The 24,676-nt window shown below is 44.7% G+C and overlaps 1 long non-coding RNA gene across 1 annotated transcript; it reads left to right on the top strand.

The window, feature by feature from the left end:
* Positions 1–11,196: 11,196 nt before the first annotated feature.
* Positions 11,197–12,614, top strand: LOC123145225 (uncharacterized). Its single transcript, XR_006472174.1, has 2 exons — positions 11,197–11,553; positions 12,535–12,614. It is a non-coding gene; the product is annotated as an uncharacterized lncRNA (long non-coding RNA).
* The last annotated feature ends 12,062 nt before the right edge of the window (positions 12,615–24,676 follow it).

The following is a 24,676-nucleotide window of genomic DNA, read 5'->3' as shown; positions in this document are numbered from 1 at the left end:
GCTCATCACATATGTGTCTTTTCCTCGTATGTACCTTTTCTTCGCCATTATATGCATCAATATGACTTAAGTTTTGGCCAAGCTGGGTTGCCTGGCTCCTGTGCTTATGCCCTACGTTCCCGTTAGTTCGGCTAGGGCATAAAGGGAGCACCTCTGCGATTGTTACTGCCGGGTCATCCGAATGTGTACCTCAGACTGGGTGAAGCCGAAAGCTAGCATTCTTAAGGGAATATTCGGTCGGCGGACTAAAGATGTTTCTTGCTCATTACACTATGAACCCCCAGATGTTACGTATGCTGCGATTTTTCAATCACAGTTCGGGCATGCACGTTAACGCATGCTCACCCAGGGAAAGGAACCCTTAACTGAACTATTCTCTCTGGAAGATGTTTCTTACAATCACAATGTAATATAACATAGCTAGCCGGATACAACTTGTCTGTTCAAGCAACTATGACCCCTACGCCTGGTTTCCACGCATACCCCGGTTTATTTCGCCGCTCAGGTATTCGGAAACACTCTGCACCTTCAGGTCCAGAGGTTGAAGCGAAAAGGTCTGTCATGACAATTGTTTTACAATCCGGCTAGGGACAAATATGTCAAGGAAAGTACATAGTCACTTGGACTCAAAAACTTCCTCTTCTATGCCGTCCAACAAGTTGTCTAGCTTACAACCCTATTGAGAATATTTTGCGGCTACTTTTACCTGGTCATATACCAATCTAACGGGAATTTCTTTTCCATCTGACCCTAAAGGTCTGACTCGGGCCATATGATTCGGATCAAGCTTGGTATACCGTGTTTTCACCATGGTCCAGGCCTCTCGCGCACCTTCCCGGCAGGCCGATATCTTCCATAATCAGAAACGCCGCCACGCTCCCTTAAATAGATGTACAAGCTCCTCCATACTTCCTGGAGGGGAAGCGGATGGCCATAAGGCCTTGGCAACACTCCGCATCGGCTGCCGAGCTCGCTCGTGCATTTGCGACGGCTCTTGTAGCAGATCGCCCGAAGATCTGGACATCTCCTCTTCGGGACGGCTAGTCAGCATACCTACAGACATAACTCTGTCAGTTCCTTTCCTCGCCGAATTACATGGAGGTAAGTTTGAACACATACTAAATATGCCGCCTCGCAGCCTCTTATTTTCCTTCACGGAGTCAGCCAGTTGGGCCTGCACATCTTTCAATTCTTCACCCAGCTGGGTGTTGGAATCCTGGAGTTTGTTTTTCTCCTTCCTGACCCGTGTTAATATACATTCACCCGCGGCCCGTTGCCTTTTGGCTTCTTGTTCACCCGCTTATGCGACTTCCAGTGCCTCTCCCGGATGATATGATGATCCTGCCATAAGATATGCAACTGTGTTAGCATTGCTGGTATATAATTCTATTTTTCTTGATGGAGGGACACATTACCAGGCGATGCCTTCTTGGATTTCTCCAGTTTGGCAGTCGCAGAAGCTAGCTGGGTCTGACACTTTTCCAGCTCTTGAGACAACAGGTTGTTCTTCTCTGTAAGCACCTTGTTTTACAATGATCCTTAAATCAGCTAAATCAACTGCTTCAAGTCTCGGGGGCTACTGGTATATAATTATTAGGTTTATACAATGTGAGCTCACCCGCATATCTTTCAAATGTTGGTATGTGGCTCTGGCAAGCCTGTCTCGAGCAGCTCGGATGTATGCATCAGCCAAGCTGAAGGCACTGAATGCCTCTTTTGTAAAGCTGGGGTCGCAAAGAGCGGTCCTCCGGCGCTGATGGTTCATGACGCTCTCCACTTCCGAGTTTGTGACGGACACATCATCCGAATCCTCTACCAAAGAACAATCCGGCGGCACTCTCGTATCAGCCATCGTTGTTACGACAGGGTCTGGAACCTGGTTGTTGGGAGTGTGACTAGCAGGACTCCCGAACATAGTCCGGCAAACGCTCTTCCTGATAAGACACAAACGGATAATGTCACAGTTGGATGTGACTACCAAAGGACATATTTACAAAGCCATACCTCTTTGATGACGGCTCCGATGTGTCTTCGCTTGCCTTCCTCTTCGAAAGCTTGCCCGATGCGGGCACCGCTCTCTTTGGAGTCGCCTCTGGTGCAGGATGGCATGCCGAGCGCCTCCCCTTTGGAGCACGAGATAGTGCAGTGGGTGAGGCAGAATGAGGAAGCTCTTTCGGAGGAGATGTCTCCTAATTACTTACGTGTGAGGCAGGGAGAAGACCGTGATAGTCGGCGGTGATGGCCACTTCTGTGTCGCCATAGCTCGCCTGGTAGAACACCCCATCCTCGAGCGTCACGAATATGTCTGGATCCTCTTCGAATCCGGGGTCAAGGCCCCGGTTGTGGTCCTCTGGCTGGGGGCGGGGCTATGGAGCCCCTTGGTGATCTTCCACCATTCCTGTTACAAATGGACGGATTAAAGTCCATGGAAAGTGACTCGGGGAGTAGATTAAGTAGAGTAGTGGGATTGGAACTCACCCAACTAGGAGGATTGTACATGGAAAATCCATCTTGGCGCTAAATACGAGTGAACTCCCAGTATTTTGGCCAGAGCGGCGGGGGTGTCCAGACCCTTTCGACCGCAGCGAGAGGCGTCATCTTCCCCATTATAGTGCCACATGGGAAGCCTTCTGTGTTGGAGTGGCTGAACCCCTCGTACTATGGAAGTCGCCATTACCTCGACTATTGATAATCCGGACTGGGCGAGCATCTTTATCTTGCTCATCAATTGATGGACTTCCGTGCTATCTTCCTCCTCAAGGCTCCGAGGGCGCCAGTTGTGACGTTTGTTCAACAGAACGCTTGAAAATTCGGGAAGACCCATTCGGACTGGGTCGGGAAGGGCGACGTCCTCGATATAGAACCATTCAGAAGGCCACTCTTTGAATGCCTTCTTCGGCGTGCCGGACAGGTATCTGGTCCCGGCGATGCGCCATACCTCGGCTCCGCCCACTTCAAATATTGATCCCTCTTGGCTACAAGGGACAAGGCAGAATAGTTTCCTCCATAATTCAAAATGGGCCTCGCAACCCAGGAATATCTCACAAAGAGCAATGTAACCCGCGATGTGCAGGATGGAGGCAGGAGTGAAATTGTGCAGTTGGAGGCCATAATACTCCAGGAGCCCTCAGAGGAACTTGTGGATTGGAAATCCAATCCCTCTCAACAAGTAGGGAACAAAGCACACTCATGCCCCCCTGGATGGACAGGGGAAATTCCCCGCCTGAGCCCCACCGTTGAAGGAAGTCAGTCCTGCTTGAACAGGGACTAGATCCGCGGGGGGAAGAAATCCCTGTGTCTGCAGCTTCACTAGATGACAGTGTGATACGGAACATTTCTCCCAATCACCTTTTCCGGGGCCGTGGGGACGGGAGGAAGAGCTGGAAGCGCTAGCCATGTTAGAATGGTTTCTCCTAGCAAGCTCTGAGGATTCCTCGCTTGATGTGGAATGGATCTGAAAATCCCAATCTCTTTAAATAGACGCCTTTCTTACATGGTCAAGGTGATATATGCAAAAATACCCCGACCTCTCATATTCGCTCGACACATGGAAGCTGAAGTCATGAAGGTGTGGAAGCTGATGGGCGCGACATTGAATGGAAAGCCGAATACTACTCTTTAAGTCAGGTACTTTGAAGTAATCGGAGGAGGAACCCGCCTTGCAATGCCGAAGACAATCTGCGCGCCGAACACATCGTCATTGAAAGACTGGTTCGGGGGCTACTGAGGGAGTCCTTGATTAAGGGGTCCTCGGTCGTCCGGCCTATTGACATGGGCCAGACTGATGGGTTGTGAAGATACAAGACCGAAGACTCTCACCTGTGTTCGGATGGGACTCTCCTTGGCGTGGAAGGCAAGCTTGGCGCCGGGATGTGAAGATTCCTTTCTCTGTAACCGACTTTGTACACCCCTAGTCCCCTCCAGTGTCTATATAAACCAGAGGGCTTAGTCCATAGAGGAAATCATAATCATACAGGCTAGACTTCTAGGGTTTTAGTCATTACGATCTCGTGGTAGATCAACTCTTGTAATACTCATATTCGTCAAGATCAATCAAGCAGGAAGTAGGGTATTACCTCCATAGAGAGGGCCCAAACCTAGGTAAACATCGTGTCCCCCGCCTCCTGTTACCATCAACCCTAGATGCATAGTTCGGGACCCCCTAGCCGAGATCCGCTGGTTTTGACACTGACAACCGTGAGCGGCGATGATCTCTTTCATTAGTTTCATGTCCTTAATACGCTGCTCGGAAGCAACCGCGGATTCCTCCACCAACCTTTCGTGCTCGATGCGGAGCATGGCATTCTCGTCCATAAGTTTCTTGACAATGACGCCCATCCTCTTCAACAAGGCAACGACCTCCTCCGCCTGCTCCGCCCTTCCGGCGATCTTCACCCTCAGTAGGTCGCGGTCGGCCCGGAGTTGTTCAAACGAGGCATTCAACTCGTCCTGCAGCTTCATCCGGCCAGAGATCTGATCCATCTAGCTATGGACGATCGCATGCATGCGCCTGTAAGAGTCCTCGCCTGCCCGCGAGAGATTTTGCCAGGCCGCCGCGATGCGGGAGGACATCTCTGCTACATTCACGGAGCGGCATGACATCTCTTCTGCTTCCGCGACGTGACCGGACCAGTCTGTTGCATCGACGGCGCGGCGTTACCTCCGTGTTGCTTCGGCAGCACGGCGAGACCTCCGTGCTGCTTCAGCGGTGTGGCGGGACATGTCGGCTGCTTTCGCAGCTAAGCGGGACATCTCTCATGCTTCCGCTTCCATGCTCGCCTCTCCGTGGTGGTAATCTCTCGACTGAGAACTCAATCTGGCCATGGCAGACGCAAGAGAACGGTGCTGAATGACTTGTTTGCTTTTGTGGAGGAGGAGGTGAGGAAGGAATGTGCAGTCATCTTGGCATAGTACAGTATTTATAACCGAGTACTAATATGCTCCTAAGTGGAAAACGGTTTAGGTTTTGATCAGTGTGAACAGGTTTGCAATTTGGAAGGTTACGGGACGCATGCTCAAAATTTATTGACGGTTCTATAATTTCTAAGTGCGGCACTATTCCTGGACGGCGTAACATGGGCATGCTTTCTCGGCCGCGTACGTGGCATTTGGTGCACCGCAATAGGCAATATCAGCACATGTCTTGTTCCAAGAACCGTGCGCGCTCGTTATTACCATCGCGCACGCTTCTTTTAATTAGAATGTGTGCCCGTCTAGTGCACACACGTTGATCTGTCTAACTGTTTCTGTTTGTTGTGGCTAATCACAAATAGTTCATCTGTGTGAAGTGTATGCCATCAATCACACACACCTTTGACCTGGCTGACCATTTCTGTTCTGTTGCCTAATCGCAAACAATTAATCCTTCTGAACCGTATGCCCTCAATCGCACACACTTTTATCTAGCTGTCCGTTTCTGTTGTTCCGCCTCATCACAAAGAGTTAATGCGAGTGAACCGTATGATGTGTATCGCACCCGCCTTCATCTGGCTGCCCGTTTCTTTTGTTCCTCCTCATCGCAAATAGTTTATTGAACTGAACCGTATGTCGTGCATCGCACACGCAACTAAAATCTGAATCATGTTTGATGCATCCGTCATCGCAAACATTTTGGACATTTTTGACGGTTCTCTGACACCACCGTTTGCGATTATTGCATCACACACAGTTTCTTGAAGGGTCTCTGATTGTAGTGTCGCGTTAGCAGCATCCTGTAGTAGTGTATGATAAGCAAAGCGTTCTTGAGGGTACACGGGAATTTCACCATGTCACTTTAATCATGTGGCTTGATTCGTGTTCGCTACTTTAATAATTTGATATGTGGGTGGACCGGTGCTTAGGTGTTGTTCTTACTTGAACAAACCTCCTACTTATGATTAAGCCCCTCGCAAGCATCTGCAAGTATGAGAAAAGTATTAAGATAAAATCTAACCATAGCATTAAACTTTTGGATCCAAACCGTTCTCTTAGGAAGTAGCGCATAAACTAGGGTTTAAACTTCTGTCATTCTAGCAACCCATCATCTAATAACTATTCCACAATCCATTCCCTTAGGCCCAAATATGGTGAAGTGCTATGTAGTCGACGTTCACATGACACCACCAAGGGAATCAGAACATACATATCATCAAAATATCGAACACATATCAAGTTCATATGATTACTTGCAACATGACTTCTCTCGTGACCTCAAGAACAAAATGAACTACTCACAAATGATAATCATGCTCAAGATCAGAGGGGTACTAAATAGCATAATGGATCTGAACATATAATCTTCCACCAAATAAACCATATAGTAATCAACTACAAGATGTAATCAACACTACTAATCACCCACAGGTACCAATCTGAGGTTCCGGTACAAAGATTGAACACAAGAGATAAAATAGGGTTTTAAAGAAAATGGTGCTGTTGAAGATATTGATGGAGATTGCCTCCCAAAGATGAGAGGGTTGTTGGTGATGACAATGGCTTCGACTTCCCCCTTCGGGAGGGAAGTTCCCCTAGCGGAATCGCTCCCCAAGTTTCGCCTTGAGACGGCGGTGCTTCGTCCCGAAAGCCCTCCCCTGATTTTTTTTCTAGGTCAAAATGACCTATATACCAGAAGATGGGCACCAGAGGTGGGCTAGGCTGAGCACAACCCACTAGGGTGCGCCAGGGGGGCCTGGTGCACCCTGGTGTCTTGTGTTCACCAGGTGACCCCCCTCCGGTAGTTATTTGATCCAATATTTCTTAAATATTCCACAATAATTCTCCGTGAAGTTTCAGCTCATTTGGAGATGTGAGAATAGTTAACTCTGACATAGCTTTTTTAGGTCCTGAATTCCAGCTGCCGGCATTCTCCCTCTTTGTGTGAACCTTGCATATTATGATAGAAAATATATTAGAATTACTCCAAAAAGCATTATTATTCATAAAAACATTATAAATAATAGTACAAAATCATGATGCAACATGGACGTATCAGAAATCCACTACATCCACAATGTGGAAACTTTCTAGGTACAACTTACTCGTTGCAACCAACCGGCGTCCGCTCTGCCTCCACCGTGAGTACTACTTTCGCCTGCCGTCCCGGCACTTGTCTCTGGCGTAGGAAACGGCGGTGAAGCATCAATGCGCGACACCCTCCTCCTTCTCCCATGTTGGGCACCAGCTAACGCCTCCTCCCATGCTCACAAACCTCGACTTTAAGTGACCTTACACTCGTGGGATGGCACGACGAGGCTAGAAGGGAGGAGAAAGGAAGGAATGCTAAGGAGGAGGCTGCACTCCGACAAGGAATTTGGGGGAGGAGACGGCTGGAGTTGAGATTAGGCGCACCTATGCCTCGCTTCAAGCAAGATAGGACATCTCGCTGAAGGCAGCCTCCCAATTGGGCCAGCCCAGCATGGACAGACCTTCAAAGCTTTTTTTCCATTTTTTTTACATTTGCATTCATTTTTGGTTTTGTTTTTTAATCTTTCTTGTATTTTGAAATATTCTGAATATATCTGTTATCAAAATTTACAGAAAATGGTAGGGAAACCCCTAATGTGATTTTTTTTCATTTATAGTTAGAAAATGAGAGGTATTACAATAGTTCAATGGATATGTACAAGCATGTCAGGGTTAAAAATAAAAAAGGTCCTATTACACACTATCAATCCTTGACATCACATTCTCCTTGATACTAGAGTTAGCCCTGATCATTGTGAGGTGAAAACTGTTCCTGAAATCCTGCTTGCATGCATCAATGGGCATTGCTTATTCTCAAATATTCTGCCATTTCTCTACTTCCATATGGACCGACATCCAATAATTAAGATTTCCATGAAGAATTCCTATTGGTATCTGTATCTAGCATCAATGGTCACGGAATATATGTTCCATCAGTGTTCCATTCCATATCAATACTCCACCAGAAGCCTTGACTGAAGCTGAAGAATAAATGCATTCTGTCTTCCACATTGTAGTCATAACAAAGGGCACATTCCACTTAAAAAAAGCAAAGGGCACATTGAATGCTATCAAGTTAAAAATGTTAATCATGCATTTAGAAAATGTTAAATGTGTATAGGAAACTGTTTTTGATATATACAGAAAATGTACAATGAGTATGAAAAAAAGTAGATATAAAAAGGTTTCAATTTTTTTTGAAAAATGACAATTATGCATTCAAAAAGTTAAATGTGTATTGAAAAAATGTTTTTGATGTGTACGAAAAATTTATACGAAATTTTACAATGTGTATGGAAAGAAATAGACATAAAAAATAAGTTTTAATTTTTTTATTCATGTATCTGGACTATGTTAAATGTGTATACAAAAACCGTTCCCGATGTATACAAAAATCTAGAATGTGTATGGCAAAAGTATATATAAAAAATATATGTTTAAGAAAAATGTTAATCATGTATTTGGATTTTTTAAATAAAAATGACAATCATGTATTTCCAAAATATTAAATGTGTATATAAAAAATGTTCCTCGTGTACACAATCTTTTAAAAAAAAAATATGTATAGAAACTTTAGACATAAAAAAATATAAGCTATCAAAAATGTTGGCCATATATTTAGGAAATATTAAATATCTATATAAAAATATTTTAATGTATACGAAAAATGTACAAATGTGTATGAAAAAATAGAATCAAGAAAATGTTCACACAGTTTACAAAAATGTTTATTAAAATAAAGAAATGTTCAGCATGTATTAGAAAATTGTTAACCATTTATTTTAAAAAGTGTTCATAACATGTTTTTTTAAGAAAAAATACACATCGAGTATTTTAGAAATGTAGAACATGCATCCAGAAAATGTTCCACGTGTACACCAGAAATGTACACTGTGTTAGATATGTGTCGAAGAATGAACAAAAATGATGAAAAGCGACGAAGAAACATAAGAAAGCAAAGAAAACAGGGAGAAACACAAGAGAAAAGAGAAGTATAATAGAAAAAAGAGATAAACCGAGGAAGAAACAAAAGAAAACCAAAGAAAACCAAAGAAAACCCATTGGAAAACAGAAAAAAGAAGCAAAAAATAGGAGAAAAAGGAAAAATGAAGAAAAAAGGGAAACTAAAGAAAATAAAGGAAAACAAAGGAAAGAAAAAAAACCCAAGGAAACCAATAAAGAAATGAAAATTTTGATGAAAACAATAAAACTGGAGAAACACAGATAACCAAAAACCATAAAAGAATTAGAGAAAACCAAAATAAAAAAGAAAACAAAGGAAAAGGGAAAAACCGTGCGAACACATCAAACTTGGCGAGTGGATGAACATGCTGGCCCAATACTGTAGGGTGCAGGGAAAAGCTTCAGATGAGATGGTTGATAGGGAGCATCATCGCAACATGTCGAGCACGCATCTATGCGCATTATGTGGCTGTGCTGATTCTTGGAGGCACGCACTTTTGGACTGCACCATGTCCGGGTGCATTTGGCCTATGTCGGAGGAAACTCTAGTTGAACAAATGAGTACAAATACTGATACAAATGCGAGGAATTGGCTCTTTGCGATGCAAGATCAATTACCTCAGAATGAGCTTGTTCTTCTGGCTGTAACTCTATGGTCAGTATGGAAGGCAAGGCGCAAGGCAATATATGAGGGCATTTTCCAGAGTCAACACGCTACACATCAGTATATTCAAGCTTTTCTGAGATATCTTCACACACTGGAAGAGATAGGAAGACAACCACCGGAACAACGAGAAGGTAGGCCAAATCGTTGGATCAAGCCTCCTGAAACAATGTTCAAGATTAATGTGGATGCGGCAGTACCATAGAGTCGGAGACGAGGAGTAAGTAGCAATATGCCGTGATCATGATGGAAACTTTCAAGGTGCATCAGCGATAGTGGTGAAGGGCATTTTTGACCCGCCGACTCTTGAAGCTCTTGCTGTCCGGGAAGCACTGGCACTTGCTGATGATCTAAACATACAGAGCATCCATGTTGCATCAGACTGCAAGACCGTGATAGATGATATCAAACAGAAGAACCCGGCTAGCTACGGGGCGATCTTACATGAAATAATAGACCAAAGCTCTTCTTTTAGTAGATGTAGTTTTGTTCATGAGTTCAAGAGCTCGAATTTCGAGGCTCACAATCTAGCGAAGCATGTTTTAAGTTTAGGGGTGGGCCGTCATGTTTGGTTAGGACACCCTAGTAATCTCTCTTTTGTACCTCTGAACATTGGGTCGGTTTAAATAAAGCTTCGCGTGGATTGTCTCAAAAAAAAGGAGATGGTTGATAGGGAGCTTCTATTTTGCCGCTAACTGCTGCAAATTGTCGAGAGAACGTACAAGCGCATGTGGCTCTCTCGTTCCAGCTAGCGAAGAAAGTACAGCACTCGCTCGCAAAAAAGAATACGCATTCGAACACTAGACCTCCTGCTTAACAAATACTACTCCAACCAATTGAGCTAGCGAACTATTTGTTATAATTCGCAGCACAGATTCTTAAGAACCAAACTAAGTGCGGATATGAACGTTTCCCAAATTTTGAACGCATAATATTATTTAGGAGAAAAAGTGAATATTGTATAAAACCACGAACACTTTTTGAAATTGCGTATATTTGAAAAAAACTCAAACATTTCGGAAAACACAAAAAAATTCAGGAAACTAAAACAATTTTTAAACTCCCCCCAAAAAATTAAGAACATGAACATTTTTTAATGGCAAAACAGTTTTTTCATACGCGAATATTTTTGAAAAATGGGAATTTTATTTAATCTGCCAAACAAATTTTGAAAACACCAGCATTTTTCAAACTCCAAAACAAAAATCGAAGCAAGAACAAATTTTGAAAATTGCGAACAATTTCCTGTTCTAGAAACAAAAAGAATTTTTAAAATCCCCCCAAAAAATTGAAAATACGAACATTTTTAGAAAACTCATAAATTTTTTGAATGGCAAAACAGTTTCTTGATACGTGAACATTTTTTAAAAATGGGAACTTTTTTTGAATCTCCCCAACAAAATTTGAAAACACAAACATTGTTTGACACTCCAGAACAGAATTTGCGTGCAATGAGCGGCGCGCAGGATTTTCCTGGTTGATACTCTCTCCATAAGCGAGGTATAGTTCTCGCGGTTCAGATTAATGCCCTCACACCTCACCGTGTGCTCACTATATATTTCATCGGATGGATGTACGTGGACCAAGCCCACAGAAAATATGACCCAGTCCTCCTCGTGGACGGCCCAGGTTATACAAATTTCGGCCCGCTCCATGTGTACCCATCACGCTCCCGTGAACGGACGGACCCGGCGAAACGCGGCGGCTGCCAAGATCCGCGCCGCGCCGCCTCGCCGCCGCGTTCGCCGCCTCGAGCACGCAAGATCCGCGCCATGCAGCCTCGCCGCCTATCGAGTGTCTTACTCGGAGATGTGCGGGATGCGGGCCAGCGGCGCGGCAGCGTCGTGGGCGGTGGAGCGGACGCGCACCTCTACGACGACCCGGACGGCGCCGCCATCCCGGGTCCCGGCGCTCTTCGACTCCCGCTTCGACGGCGACAAGCTCGACGCCCTCAAGCACCTTCTCGCCCTCATCTCTCCCCGCAGGTCCGGCTAGCGTCCCCCCTCTTCTCGTCGCCTCTCGTCTCGTCTCACGCCATGGATTCAGGCGACGGAATTGCGTCTATGCTTGCTGCGCAGGCGGCCACGAACTGGCAGCTTAGTCGCTTGAGGTGAAGAAGCTCGCCTACCCGCTCCACGACGCCGCCCTCATCTTCATTTCTCTCTACAATGCGACAAATCAGACCCAAATCCCAAGTAGATTTGTTTGCAATTTTGTTTTCCTGCGTGTGATTAGTTGGGACAGATCGGAGCAGTTGCATACTCCGCATAATTTCTCCACTAGCCTATCTGAACGGGATGGTGTTGAGATGATGCATGCCTTTTCTCCTTCCTCTTGACATATTCTCTCTTTTTCTCCGGTGATGTCCTCCCTTTCAATCACAAGTACCGGAGGAAAGCTGTCCCAAGTCATGGCTGATCTTGTGTGGTTGCTTTTCTCCCTCTTCAACCTCCCATGTTGAGGCCTGCTGTGCGGTCTTAGGTCTTGATTCTAGCTGTGAGTAATCCTAGTTGAACAGACATGACACGTTTGCATTCAGGCAAACTATTTTGTGAGGAAGTCTGAAACCTGTACAATGCTTCTCCAGTGAAACTTCTGTCTGCTTCCAGCATAGTGCATGGAGTGAAAAAATCCACAAAATTAAAACATGTCTGTGGGTAATACTAGTCATATTCCAACCTGAACAGACTTGATGTTTTGCACTCGGGAGGTTAGAAATTAGAATGTGATGTTGCAATTCAGTTGTCTGAAAAAGTCTGAACCATATGCATTGTTTCTCTAGTGAAGAAACCACACCTGTCCTAGTATAGTGCAGCGAGTGAAAGCATCGAGCTTTGCTTTGTGCGTGTGCTCGCACGGATGCTGATGGTGTTTTTCCATTAATAGTTTAATACTACTTTTCTAAATTTTGGAGCCATTTGCATGTACTGTCTATTGATTGTGTGCTTTTTTATTTATTTTTCCAGTGAGTAGAAAATGTTGTTTTTTGGAAGATTCAAGGATGTTCGAGGAGTGACCAAAAGCATTGAAGACTTTGCCGAGCGAGGCAAGGAACCTACTCAAATCATGTTGAACCCATATTTGCATTGCACACTCCGAATTATTTTTCATGCATAAAGTATTGTTTTACTAGTATTGCTATGCTAAGTTAGCTAGGGTTAAGCTATGCCTTATTTGCTTGATATTGACATCCCCTTTGACATTCTTAATACCCCTCCTTTCTAACCCTCTTGGGAAATAAAGAAGCCATCAGAGGTAGAAGAAACCTCAATCCCAAGGAAGTAGGAAATAAGACCAAAGACCAGACATAGAAACTATTCACTAAGACGAGTATTCACAAAGGCAATCCACTCAACGTCGTCGCAGTGATGATCATGCATCGACATATAGCATAAGAGTTCGACCATGAGCTAAAGGTGGACATAAAATGCAGGATCGTGAGCACTCGCCGCCGCGATCACCATTAAAAAATGCATTGTTGGAATCAAGCTGAGAGACAGACCAGTGGCGAACAAATATCACACTGAGAAGTGTGCGAAGAGTGGTCATGCGTGCCATAGGAGCAAATGTCTCATCGTAGTCACAACCATGTTCCTGCTGAAAGCCATGGGTCACAAGACGAGCTTTGTAACACTCAAGAGAACCATTTGAGTCTAAACCTTTGTAGACCCACTTACAAGTTACACGTGATGGGATAAGCACCGGGCAGTCAGTTTGGTTGTTCACGGGGGTGGCGGGGGCAACAAGAGTGTAGCAAACACAATCAAACGAACGAAGCGATGAGTAGTCACGGGAACAGCCAGATATACGCTCGAGATGAATGTCATCCTACTAAGCAAGGAAGGCTGAATGTTGATTAATGAACCCAAAAGTGTGGTGGAAGAGAGGCAACAATCCTCAATGTATGAGCCGCCTCAAGAAGGTGACGATGCTTGCTCTCAACAATAATATTCCGAGAATCATGTCCACGCTAAGAGAACCGAGCAAGTGTGCCCTGCTCAGCAAGGAATCCACATAACAAATGGCAGATAAAATCACGAGTAAAATCTGCATGAAAGACACAGATACGAGTCGGTGCGCTCAAGAGCAGCAATCTCCTATGCCATCACATGCCGTCGTTCGGGAAGAACACGACGACTCGATAAGAAGTCGTCTCCTGAAGAGCAGCGTCAGAACACCCATAGCGGACAATAGGCGGAAGCGGGCAACCGCGGAAGCCATAAGCAGGTTGAGCCGAAGGAGGTGGGTTGCCAACAGAAGGAGACATAATAGTCTAGGATGGCACATATGAAGAATCCACGACACGCTGGCGACCAATGTAGTAAAAAGAGCATGAGGGGGAATCACCAAGAAAAGCCGCAGGTGACGACGACGTGGGGTCTATAACAATAGTATGGGAAGACACGGTGGTTTGGGTAGACAAGGGCAATACATGGGTGATAGGTGTATTGGGAAAAAGTTAGGAAATAAATATCCTTGACGGGGGAGGCCGAAGGAGAGGATAAGCATGGATAGAAAGGACGAGACTCATCAAAATTCACATCCCGAAAAATGCGCATCCACCGACCGACAGGATCCCAACACCGATAGCCCTTGTGCTCATCACTGTAACCCAAGAAGACACATTCAACAGACCGAGCAGTCAGTTTGGTGTGTTCACGGGGGTGGGGGTGGGGGGCAACAAGAGTGTAGCAAACACAATCAAACAAACGAAGCGATGAGTAGTCATGGGGACGACTAGAAATACGCTCGAGATGAATGTCATCCTACTAAGCAAGGAAGGTTGAATGTTGATGAGGTAGTTGGAAGTAGAAACAACCTCAACCCAAAAGTGTGGTGGAAGAGAGGCAACGATCTTCAACGTATGAGCCTCCTCAAGAAGGTGACGATGCTTGCTCTCAACAACATTCCGAGCATCTTGTCCACACTAAGAGAACCGAGCAAGTGTGCCCTGCTCAGCAAGGTATCCGCGTAACAAACGATAGATAAAATCACAAGTAAAATCTGCGTGAAAGACACAGATACGAGTGGAAGAAAGGGTATGAAGCATTCCTGCAAACTTCTTACAAATAGATAAGACCTCACTACAAGAACGCATAAAATATATCCATGTGTGTCAAGAGATAATATAGTAGCAATAGCCTGCTTTCAAGGCAAAGCGAGCTTGACCCCAAACATCAAGTGAACAGGATAAAAAGGATTTTGAACTAACACAACTTGTGTTTCCTTTAGTCTAGATGAGACTTAGCAACATAAATCATGATTATTAAAATGGTGGATTATTGGAGCATATGAGATTGGATTAGTAGTAACGAAACAAGGATCTTGGAGTAGCACAACTTGTGTTTCCCTTAGGTTAAATAATATAGCTACTTGGATTCTAGGATGGAGATAACTTTAGCACTCGGATTTATGATGTTTTGCTCTAAGCTTAGTAGCTTGCATGTGCCCCATATGGATATAATCATGAATACGATACATGTGGATCAGAGTTGTTAGACATAGGTGATTTTTGTGTCCCTCCCCAAGAATGTTATGAGTACAAGATCATCATGGGAGGATGGTTTGGATTAATTCGAAGGAAAGGTAACTGAATTTGTTTGCAAAGCCGACAAACTTGATAGTCTAAAGACACACCTCTAGAGACATATGCAAGAAGGCCACATCGAACTAAGGATGACACACGAGAGCCACATGAGTGACCAAGACGATGATGCCACAAAGAGTCGATAGACGAGGAGAGGCAGGGAGACGCGCGACGGTGTCATCAGAGGGAAGGTGAAGCCAGTCAAGCTCATAGAGGGCCTGGTAGTTATAGCGCCGAGGGCCCACAACAAGTAAAGCATTCGTGTGAGGATCCTAATTAGAACAAGAGTTAAAGTCAAGAATGACCATACAACTAGAGTCGACAAACTAACCACCTGAAATGAGTTGCACGGGTCGAGGAACATGGAGGAGAAAGGCAATCATCCACCCTATGCTCGTGCGTCAGCCGCGATGGTGGACGGTTGTGGGCATATCCGATGTCTGCACGTGGATCTACTACTCGGGATGGCATGACATGGTCGTTGCGGAGTGAGGTGCCAAAGCTATTTTGTTGTGTGGATGAGTTTGGAGAGATAGAAGTCGTGTTGCACTCTAGTCTAGGCCTTCAACTGTACCAAGTGCAACTTATTTAGAGTTTCTGCTCTCTCAAGCTTAAGCCTTTCTCTGAACCAAATCTAGTCCAAGACACCCAACCTAGCTATAAAAGTTCTGATAGCATGGACTTACATCGATGTGCTTAACTTGTGGAATTGTAAGAGCACCGCTTAAGCACCAACAACTTTTGCCTAGAATAAAGCCCAACATGAGATTGTGTGAGTTAATCATTTTATATCCTTAAGCCCCAACATGCGCCAAGTTGGGTGGTACCATACGGAAGTTGTTTTGAGGAGCTATGATTGGAGTCTGGTGGTGATGTAGAAGTGATATTCAGGAGATAGTCAAAGATTTTTGGTGGATTATGAGATTTTAGGTCTAGTTGAGCATGGTGATTATTATATTGGTGGATAAACATATATTTAATTAATCTGGGAACAATTTCGATTTAGTTAGCTGATTGTGATCTTGAACCAAATTTCACGATGGATAAATAACTACAATAGTACATATAAGGATCCATAGTCCGTCAATAGAACTTTGTGGTTTATATTGGATTTAGATAACAATGAATTTGGGTTTATTTAAATCATGGTTATGATGTTGGTGGATTGCTTTGTGTTAAATTCACACTTTTGGAGATTGATGAAGTTTGAGAACTTTAGGGTGTAGTATGATAAACCTTGGATATATATCGGATTTATATAGGTTAGATGAGAGTTTGCAGCATCAATGATGATTATAATAATTGGTGGATTATTGGAGCATTGGATTAGCAGTAAGGGAACAAGGATCTTGGAGTAGCACAACTCGTGTTTCCTTTAGGTTAAATGATATAGCTACTTGGATTCTAGGATGGAGATAACTTTGGCACTTGGATTTGTGATGTTTTGATATAAGCTTAATAGCTTGCATGTGCCCCATATGGATATAATCATGAATACGATACATGTGGATCAGAGTTGTTAGACATAGGTGATTTTGGTGTCCCTCCCCAAGAATGTTATGAGTACAAAGATCATCATGGGAGGATGGTTTGGATTAATTTGAAGGAAAAGTAACTGAACATGTTTGCAAAGCCGACAAACCTGATAGTCTAAAGACACACCTCTAGAGACATATGCAAGAAGCCACATCGAACTAAGGATGACAGACGAGAGCCACATGAGTGACCAAGACGATGGATGATGCCACAAAGAGTTGGTAGACGAGGAGAGGCGGAGAGATTGGCGACGGTGTCATCAGAGGGAAGGTGAAGCCAGTCAAGCTCATAGAGGGCCTGGTAGTTATAGCGCCGAGGGCCCACTACAAGTAAAGCATCTGTGTGAGGATCCTAATCAAAACAAGAGCTAAAGTCAAGAATGACCATACAACCAGAGTCGACAAACTAACAACCTGAAATGAGTTGCACGGGTCGAGGAACATGAGCAAAACTAGGAACATGAAAAGACGAAGTGCTAAGAGTGCCTCGACTATCGACTGGGAGGGAAGTTCCTAAGAACATGAACATGAGAATCTGGAGGTCGAATGGTCGATAAACTGGAAGAATCAGACGAAGAAGCACCAGGCGATGAAACTAGAAGTGGGTGTCGAAGTCGTGCAATTTTTGTTCCTCGTCGATCTTTCTTGGCGTCCTTCCCTTGTATGCGGGTTACGTGTCACGGACTTGATGTCGCATCTTACGTTCCCTTGTTGGGGGCCCTTGGCCCCGACGACAGGTAGCGTCGTGCACACATCATGTGGATTAGACATTGCGGTGCCGACAGCCCCTGCTCTTGCTCTGCCGTTAGGTGGTGCTTGAGCGTTCGACTATGGCGGCGCCCAGTAGGGGAAGACGGGTTGTGGGATCGAGGCAGCACACAAAGCAACCCGTAGCCAAGCAAAGGATGCCCAACCGGATTGGCATGGAGCAGAGAGTGCACGAGGGGTGTGGGCGAAGCGGTGAAACTGTCGTTGGGAGTGGACTGCTGCCGCCATCGTCAGATTTTGAACCTAGAGTTGAGCGGTGAGGGGATGATGATAGGGGAAGCGAGGAGGCATGAAGAGGGCACTTGGAGGAGGAAGGCATCATCCACCCTATGCTCGTGCGTCAGCCGCGATTGGTGGACGGTTGTGGGCATATCCGATGTCTGCACGTGGATCTACTACTCGGGATGGCGTGACATGGTTGTTGTGGAGTGAGGTGCCACAGCTATTTTGTTGTGTGGGTGAGGTTGGAGAGATAGAAGTCGTGTTGTGCTCTAGTCTAGGCCTTTAACTGTACCAAGTGCAACTTATTTAGAGTTTCTGCTCTCTCAAGCTTAAGCCTTTCTCTGAACCAAATCTAGCCCAAGAAACCCAACCTAGCTCTAAAAGTTCTGATAGCATGGACTTATATCGATGTGGTTAATGTATGGAATTGTAAGAGCACCGCTTAAGCACCAGCAACTTTTGCCTATAATAAAGCCCAACATGAGATTGTGTGAGTTAATCATTTTACATCCTTAAGCCCCAACATGCGCCAAGTTGGGTGGTGCCATACGCAAGTTGTTTTGAGGAGCTATGATTGGAGTCTGGTGGTGATGTACAAGTGATATTCAGGAGATAGTCAAAGATTTTTGGTGGATTATGAGATTTTAGGTCTAGTTGAGCATGATGATTATTATATTGGTGGATAAACAGATCTTTAATTAATCTGGGAACAATTTGGATTTAGTTAGGTGATTGTGATCTTGAACCAAATTTCACGATGGATAAGTAACTTCAATAGTACACATAAGGATCCATAGTCCGTCAATAGAACTTTGTGGTTTATATTGGATTTAGATAACAATGAATTTGGGGTTTATTTAAATCATGGTTATGATGTTGGTGGATTGCTGTCTGTTAAATTCACACTTTTGGAGATTGATGAAGTTTGAGAACTTTAGGGTGTAGTATGATAAACCTTGGATATATATCGGATTTATATAGGTTAGATGAGAGTTTGCAGCATCAATCTTGATTATGATAATTGGTGGATTATTGGAGCATCTGGGATTGGATTAGTAGTAAGGAAACAAGGATTTTGAAGTAACACAACTTTTGTTTCCTTTAGGCTAGATGAGACTTAGCAACATCAATCATGATTATGGGAATGGTGGATTATTGGAGCATTGGATTAGCAGTAAGGGAACAAGGATCTTGGAGTAGCACAACTCGTGTTTCCTTTAGGTTAAATGATATAGCTACTTGGATTCTAGGATGGAGATAACTTTGGCACTTGGATTTGTGATGTTTTGATCTAAGCTTAGTTGCTTGCATGTGCCCCATATGGATATAATCATGAATACGGTACATGTGGATCAGAGTTGTTAGACATAGGTGATTTTGGTGTCCCTCCCCAAGAATGTTATGAGTACAAAGATCATCATGGGAGGATGGTTTGGATTAATTCGAAGGAAAGGTAACTGAACCTGCTTGCAAAGCCAACAAACCTGATAGTCTAAAGACACACCTCTAGAGACATATGCAAGAAGGCCACATCGAACTAAGGATGACAGACGAGAGCCACATGAGTGACCAAGACGATGGATGATGCCACAAAGAGTTGGTAGACGAGGAGAGGCGGAGAGACTGGCGACGGTGTCATCAGAGGGAAGCTGAAGCCAGTCAAGCTCATAGAGGGCCTGGTAGTTATAGCGCCGAGGGGCCCACAACAAGTAAAGCATCTGTGTGAGGATCCTAATCAAAACAAGAGGTAAAGTCAAGAATGACCATACAACCAGAGTCGACAAACTAACCACCTGAAATGAGTTGCACGGGTCGAGGAACATGAGCAAAACTAGGAACATGAAAAGACGAAGTGCTAAGAGTGCCTCTACTATCGGCTGGGAGGGAAGTTCCTAAGAACATGAACATGAGAATCTGGAGGTCGAATGGCCGACAAACTGGAAGAATCAGACGAAGAAGCACCAGGCGATAAAACTAGAAGTTGGTGTCGAAGTCGTGCAATTTTTGTTCCTCGTCGATCTTGCTTGGCGTCCTTCCCTTATATGCGGGTTACGTGTCACGGACTTGATGTCGCATCCTACGTTCCCTTGTTGGGGGCCCTTGGCCCCGGCGACAGGTAGCGTCGTGCACACATCATGTGGATTAGACATTGCGGTGCCGACAACCCCTGCTCTTGCTCTGCTGTTAGGTGGTGCTTGAGCGTTCGGCTATGGCGGTGCCCAGCAGGGGAAGACGGGTTGTGGGATCGAGGCAGCACACAAAGCAACCTGTAGCCAAGCAAAGGACGCCCAACCGGACTGGCATGGAGCAGAGAGTGCATGAGGGGAGTGGCCGAAGCGGTGAAACTGTCGTTGGGAGTGGACTGCTGCCGCTGTCGTCAGATTTTGAACCTAGAGTTGAGCGGTGAGGGGATGATGATAGGGGAAGCGAGGAGGCATGAAGAGGGCACTTGGAGGAGAAAGGCATCATCCACCCTATGCTCGTGCGTCAGCGCGATTGGTGGACTGTTGTGGGCATATCGGATGTCTGCACGTGGATCTACTACTCGGGATGGCGTGACATGGTCGTTGCGGAGTGAGGTGCCAAAGCTATTTTGTTGTGTGGATGAGTTTGGAGAGATAGCAGTCGTGTTGCACTCTAGTCTAGGCCTTTAACTGTACCAAGTGCAACTTATTTAGAGTTTCTGCTCTCTCAAGCTTAAGCCTTTCTCTGAACCAAATCTAGTCCAAGACACCCAACCTAGCTATAGAAGTTCTGATAGCATGGACTTACATCGATGTGCTTAACTTGTGGAATTGTAAGAGCACCGCTTAAGCACCAACAACTTTTGCCTATAATAAAGCCCAACATGAGATAGTGTGAGTTAATCATTTTACATCCTTAAGCCCCAACATGCGCCAAGTTGGGTGGTGCCATACGCAAGTTGTTTTGAGGAGCTATGATTGGAGTCTGGTGGTGATGTAGAAGTGATATCCAGGAGATAGTCAAAGATTTTTGGTGGATTATGAGATTTTAGGTCTAGTTGAGCATGGTGATTATTATATTGGTGGATAAACAGATCTTTAATTAATCTGGGAACAATTTGGATTTAGTTAGGTGATTGTGATCTTGAACCAAATTTCACGATGGATAAATAACTTCAATAGTACACATAAGGATCCATAGTCCGTCAATAGAACTTTGTGGTTTATATTGGATTTAGATAACAATGAATTTGGGGTTTATTTAAATCATGGTTATGATGTTGGTGGATTGCTTTGTGTTAAATTGACACTTTTGGAGATTGATGAAGTTTGAGAACTTTAGGGTGTAGTATGATAAACCTTGGATATATATCGGCTTTATATAGGTTAGATGAGAGTTTGCAGCATCAATCTTGATTATGATAATTGGTGGATTATTGGAGCATCTGGGATTGGATTAGTAGTAAGGAAACAAGGATTTTGAAGTAACACAACTTTTGTTTCCTTTAGGCTAGATGAGACTTAGCAACATCAATCATGATTATGGGAATGGTGTATTATTGGAGCATTGGATTAGCAGTAAGGGAACAAGGATCTTGGAGTAGCACAACTCGTGTTTCCTTTAGGTTAAATGATATAGCTACTTGGCTTCTAGGATGGAGATAACTTTGGCACTTGGATTTGTGATGTTTTGATCTAAGCTTAGTAGCTTGCATGTGCCCCATATGGATATAATCATGAATACGATACATGTGGATCAGAGTTGTTAGACATAGGTGATTTTGGTGTCCCTCCCCAAGAATGTTATGAGTACAAAGATCATCATGGGAGGATGGTTTGGATTAATTCGAAGGAAAGGTAACTGAACCTGTTTGCAAAGCCGACAAACCTGATAGTCTAAAGACACACCTCTAGAGACATATGCAAGAAGGCCACATCGAACTAAGGATGACAGACGAGAGCCACATGAGTGACCAAGACGATGGATGATGCCACAAAGAGTTGGTAGACGAGGAGAGGTGGAGAGACTGGCGACGGTGTCATCAGAGGGAAGGTGAAGCCAGTCAAGCTCATAGAGGGCCTGGTAGTTATAGCGCCGAGGGGCCCACAACAAGTAAACCATCTGTGTGAGGATCCTAATCAAAACAAGAGGTAAAGTCAAGAATGACCATACAACCAGAGTCGACAAACTAACCACCTGAAATGAGTTGCACGGGTCGAGGAACATGAGCAAAACTAGGAACATGAAAAGACGAAGTGCTAAGAGTGCCTCGACTATCGGCTGGGAGGCAAGTTCCTAAGAACATGAACATGAGAATCTGGAGGTCGAATGGTCGACAAACTGGAAGAATCAGACGAAGAAGCACTAGGCGATGAAACTAAAAGTGGGTGTCGAAGTCGTGCAATTTTTGTTCCTCGTCGATCTTTCTTGGCGTCCTTCCCTTATATGCGGGTTACGTGTCACGAACTTGATGTCGCATCCTACGTTCCCTTGTTGGGGGCCCTTGGCCCCTGCAACAGGTAGCGTCGTGCACACATCATGTGGATTAGACATTGCGGTGCCGACAACCCCTGCTCTTGCTCTGCCGTTAGGTGGTGCTTGAGCGTTCGCCTATGGCGGCGCCCAGCAGGGGAAGACGGGTTGTGGGATCGAGGCAGCACACAAAGCAACCCGTAGCCAAGCAAAGGATGCCCAACCGGACTGGCATGGAGCAGAGAGTGCACGAGGGGTGTGGGCGAAGCGGTGAAACTGTCGTTGGGAATTGACTGCTGCCGCCGTCGTCAAATTTTGAACCTAGAGTTGTGCGGTGAGGGGATGATGATAGGGGAAGCGAGGAGGCATGAAGAGGGCACTTGGAGGAGAAAGGCATCATCCACCCAATGCTCGTGCGTCAGCGCGATTGGTGGATGTTGTGGGCATATCCGTTGTCTGCACGTGGATCTACTACTTGGGATGGCGTGACATGGTCGTTGCGGAGTGAGGTGCCAAAGCTATTTTGTTGTGTGGATGAGTTTGGAGAGATATAAGTTGTGTTGCACTCTAGTCTAGGCCTTCACCTGTACCAAGTGCAACTTATTTAGAGTTTCTGCTCTCTCAAGCTTAAGCCTTTCTCTGAACCAAATCTAGTCCAAGACACCCAACCTAGCTATAGAAGTTCTGATAGCATGGACTTACATCGATGTGCTTAACTTGTGGAATTGTAAGAGCACCGCTTAAGCACCAACAACTTTTGCCTAGAATAAAGCCCAACATGAGATTGTGTGAGTTAATCATTTTACATCCTTAAGCCCCAACATGCGCCAAGTTGGGTGGTGCCATACGGAAGTTGTTTGGAGGAGCTATGATTGGAGTCTAGTGGTGATGTAGAAGTGATATTCAGGAGATAGTCAAAGATTTTTGGTGGATTATGAGATTTTAGGTCTAGTTGAGCATGGTGATTATTATATTGGTGGATAAACAGAGCTTTAATTAATCTGGGAACAATTTGGATTTAGTTAGGTGATCGTGATCTTGAACCAAATTTCACGATGGATAAATAACTTCAGTAGTACACATAAGGATCCATAGTCCGTCAATAGAACTTTGTGGTTTATATTGGATTTAGATAACAATGAATTTGGGGTTTATTTAAATCATGGTTATGATGTTGGTGGATTGCTTTGTGTTAAATTCACACTTTTGGAGATTGATGAAGTTTGAGAACTTTAGGGTGTAGTATGATAAACCTTGGATATATATCGGATTTATATAGGTTAGATGAGAGTTTGCAGCATCAATCATGATTATGATAATTGGTGGATTATTGGAGCATCTAGGATTGGATTAGTAGTAAGGAAACAAGGATTTTGAAGTAACACAACTTTTGTTTCCTTTAGGCTAGATGAGACTTAGCAACATCAATCATGATTATGGAAATGGTGGATTATTGGAGCATTGGATTAGCAGTAAGGGAACAAGGATCTTGGAGTAGCACAACTCGTGTTTCCTTTAGGTTAAATGATATAGCTACTTGGATTCTAGGATGGAGATAACTTTGGCACTTGGATTTGTGATGTTTTGATCTAAGCTTAGTAGCTTGCATGTGCCCCATATGGATATAATCATGAATACGATACATGTGGATCAGAGTTGTTAGACAGGTGATTTTGGTGTCCCTCCCCAAGAATGTTATGAGTACAAAGATCATCATGGGAGGATGGTTTGGACTAATTCGAAGGAAAGGTAACTGAACCTGTTTGCAAAGCCGACAAACCTGATAGTTTAAAGACACTCCTCTAGAGACATATGCTAGAAGGCCACATCGAACTAAGGATGACAGACGAGAGCCACATGAGTGACCAAGACGATGGATGATGCCACAAAGAGTTGGTAGACGAGGAGAGGCGGAGAGACTGGCGACGGTGTCATCAGAGGGAAGGTGAAGCCAGCCAAGCTCATAGAGGGCCTGGTAGTTATAGCGCCGAGGGCCCACAATAAGTAAAGCATCTGTGTGAGGATCCTAATCAAAACAAGAGGTAAAGTCAAGAATGACCATACAACCAGAGTCGACAAACTAACCACCTGAAATGAGTTGCACGGGTCGAGGAACATGAGCAAAACTAGGAACATGAAAAGACGAAGTGCTAAGAGTGCCTCGACTATCGGCTGGGAGGGAAGTTCCTAAGAACATGAACATGAGAATCTGGAGGTCGAATGGTCGACAAACTGGAAGAATCAGACGAAGAAGCACCAGGCGATGAAACTAGAAGTGTGTGTCGAAGTCATGCAATTTTTGTTCCTCGTCGATCTTGCTTGGCGTCCTTCCCTTGTATGCGGGTTACGTGTCACGGACTTGATGTCGCATCCTACGTTCCCTTGTTGGGGGCCCTTCGCCCCGGCGACAGGTAGCGTCGTGCACACATCATGTGGATTAGACATTGCGGTGCCGACTGCCTCTGCTCTTGCTCTGCCGTTAGGTGGTGCTCGAGCGTTCGGCTATGGCGGCGCCCAGCAGGGGAAGGCGGGTTGTGGGATCGAGGCAGCACACAAAGC

Source organism: Triticum aestivum, chromosome 1B (genome assembly GCF_018294505.1).
Source record: "Triticum aestivum cultivar Chinese Spring chromosome 1B, IWGSC CS RefSeq v2.1, whole genome shotgun sequence".
Taxonomy (NCBI): Eukaryota; Viridiplantae; Streptophyta; class Magnoliopsida; order Poales; family Poaceae; genus Triticum; species Triticum aestivum.
The sequence above is the reverse complement of the archived record's forward strand: the minus strand, read 5'-3'. Positions and strand labels throughout refer to the sequence as shown.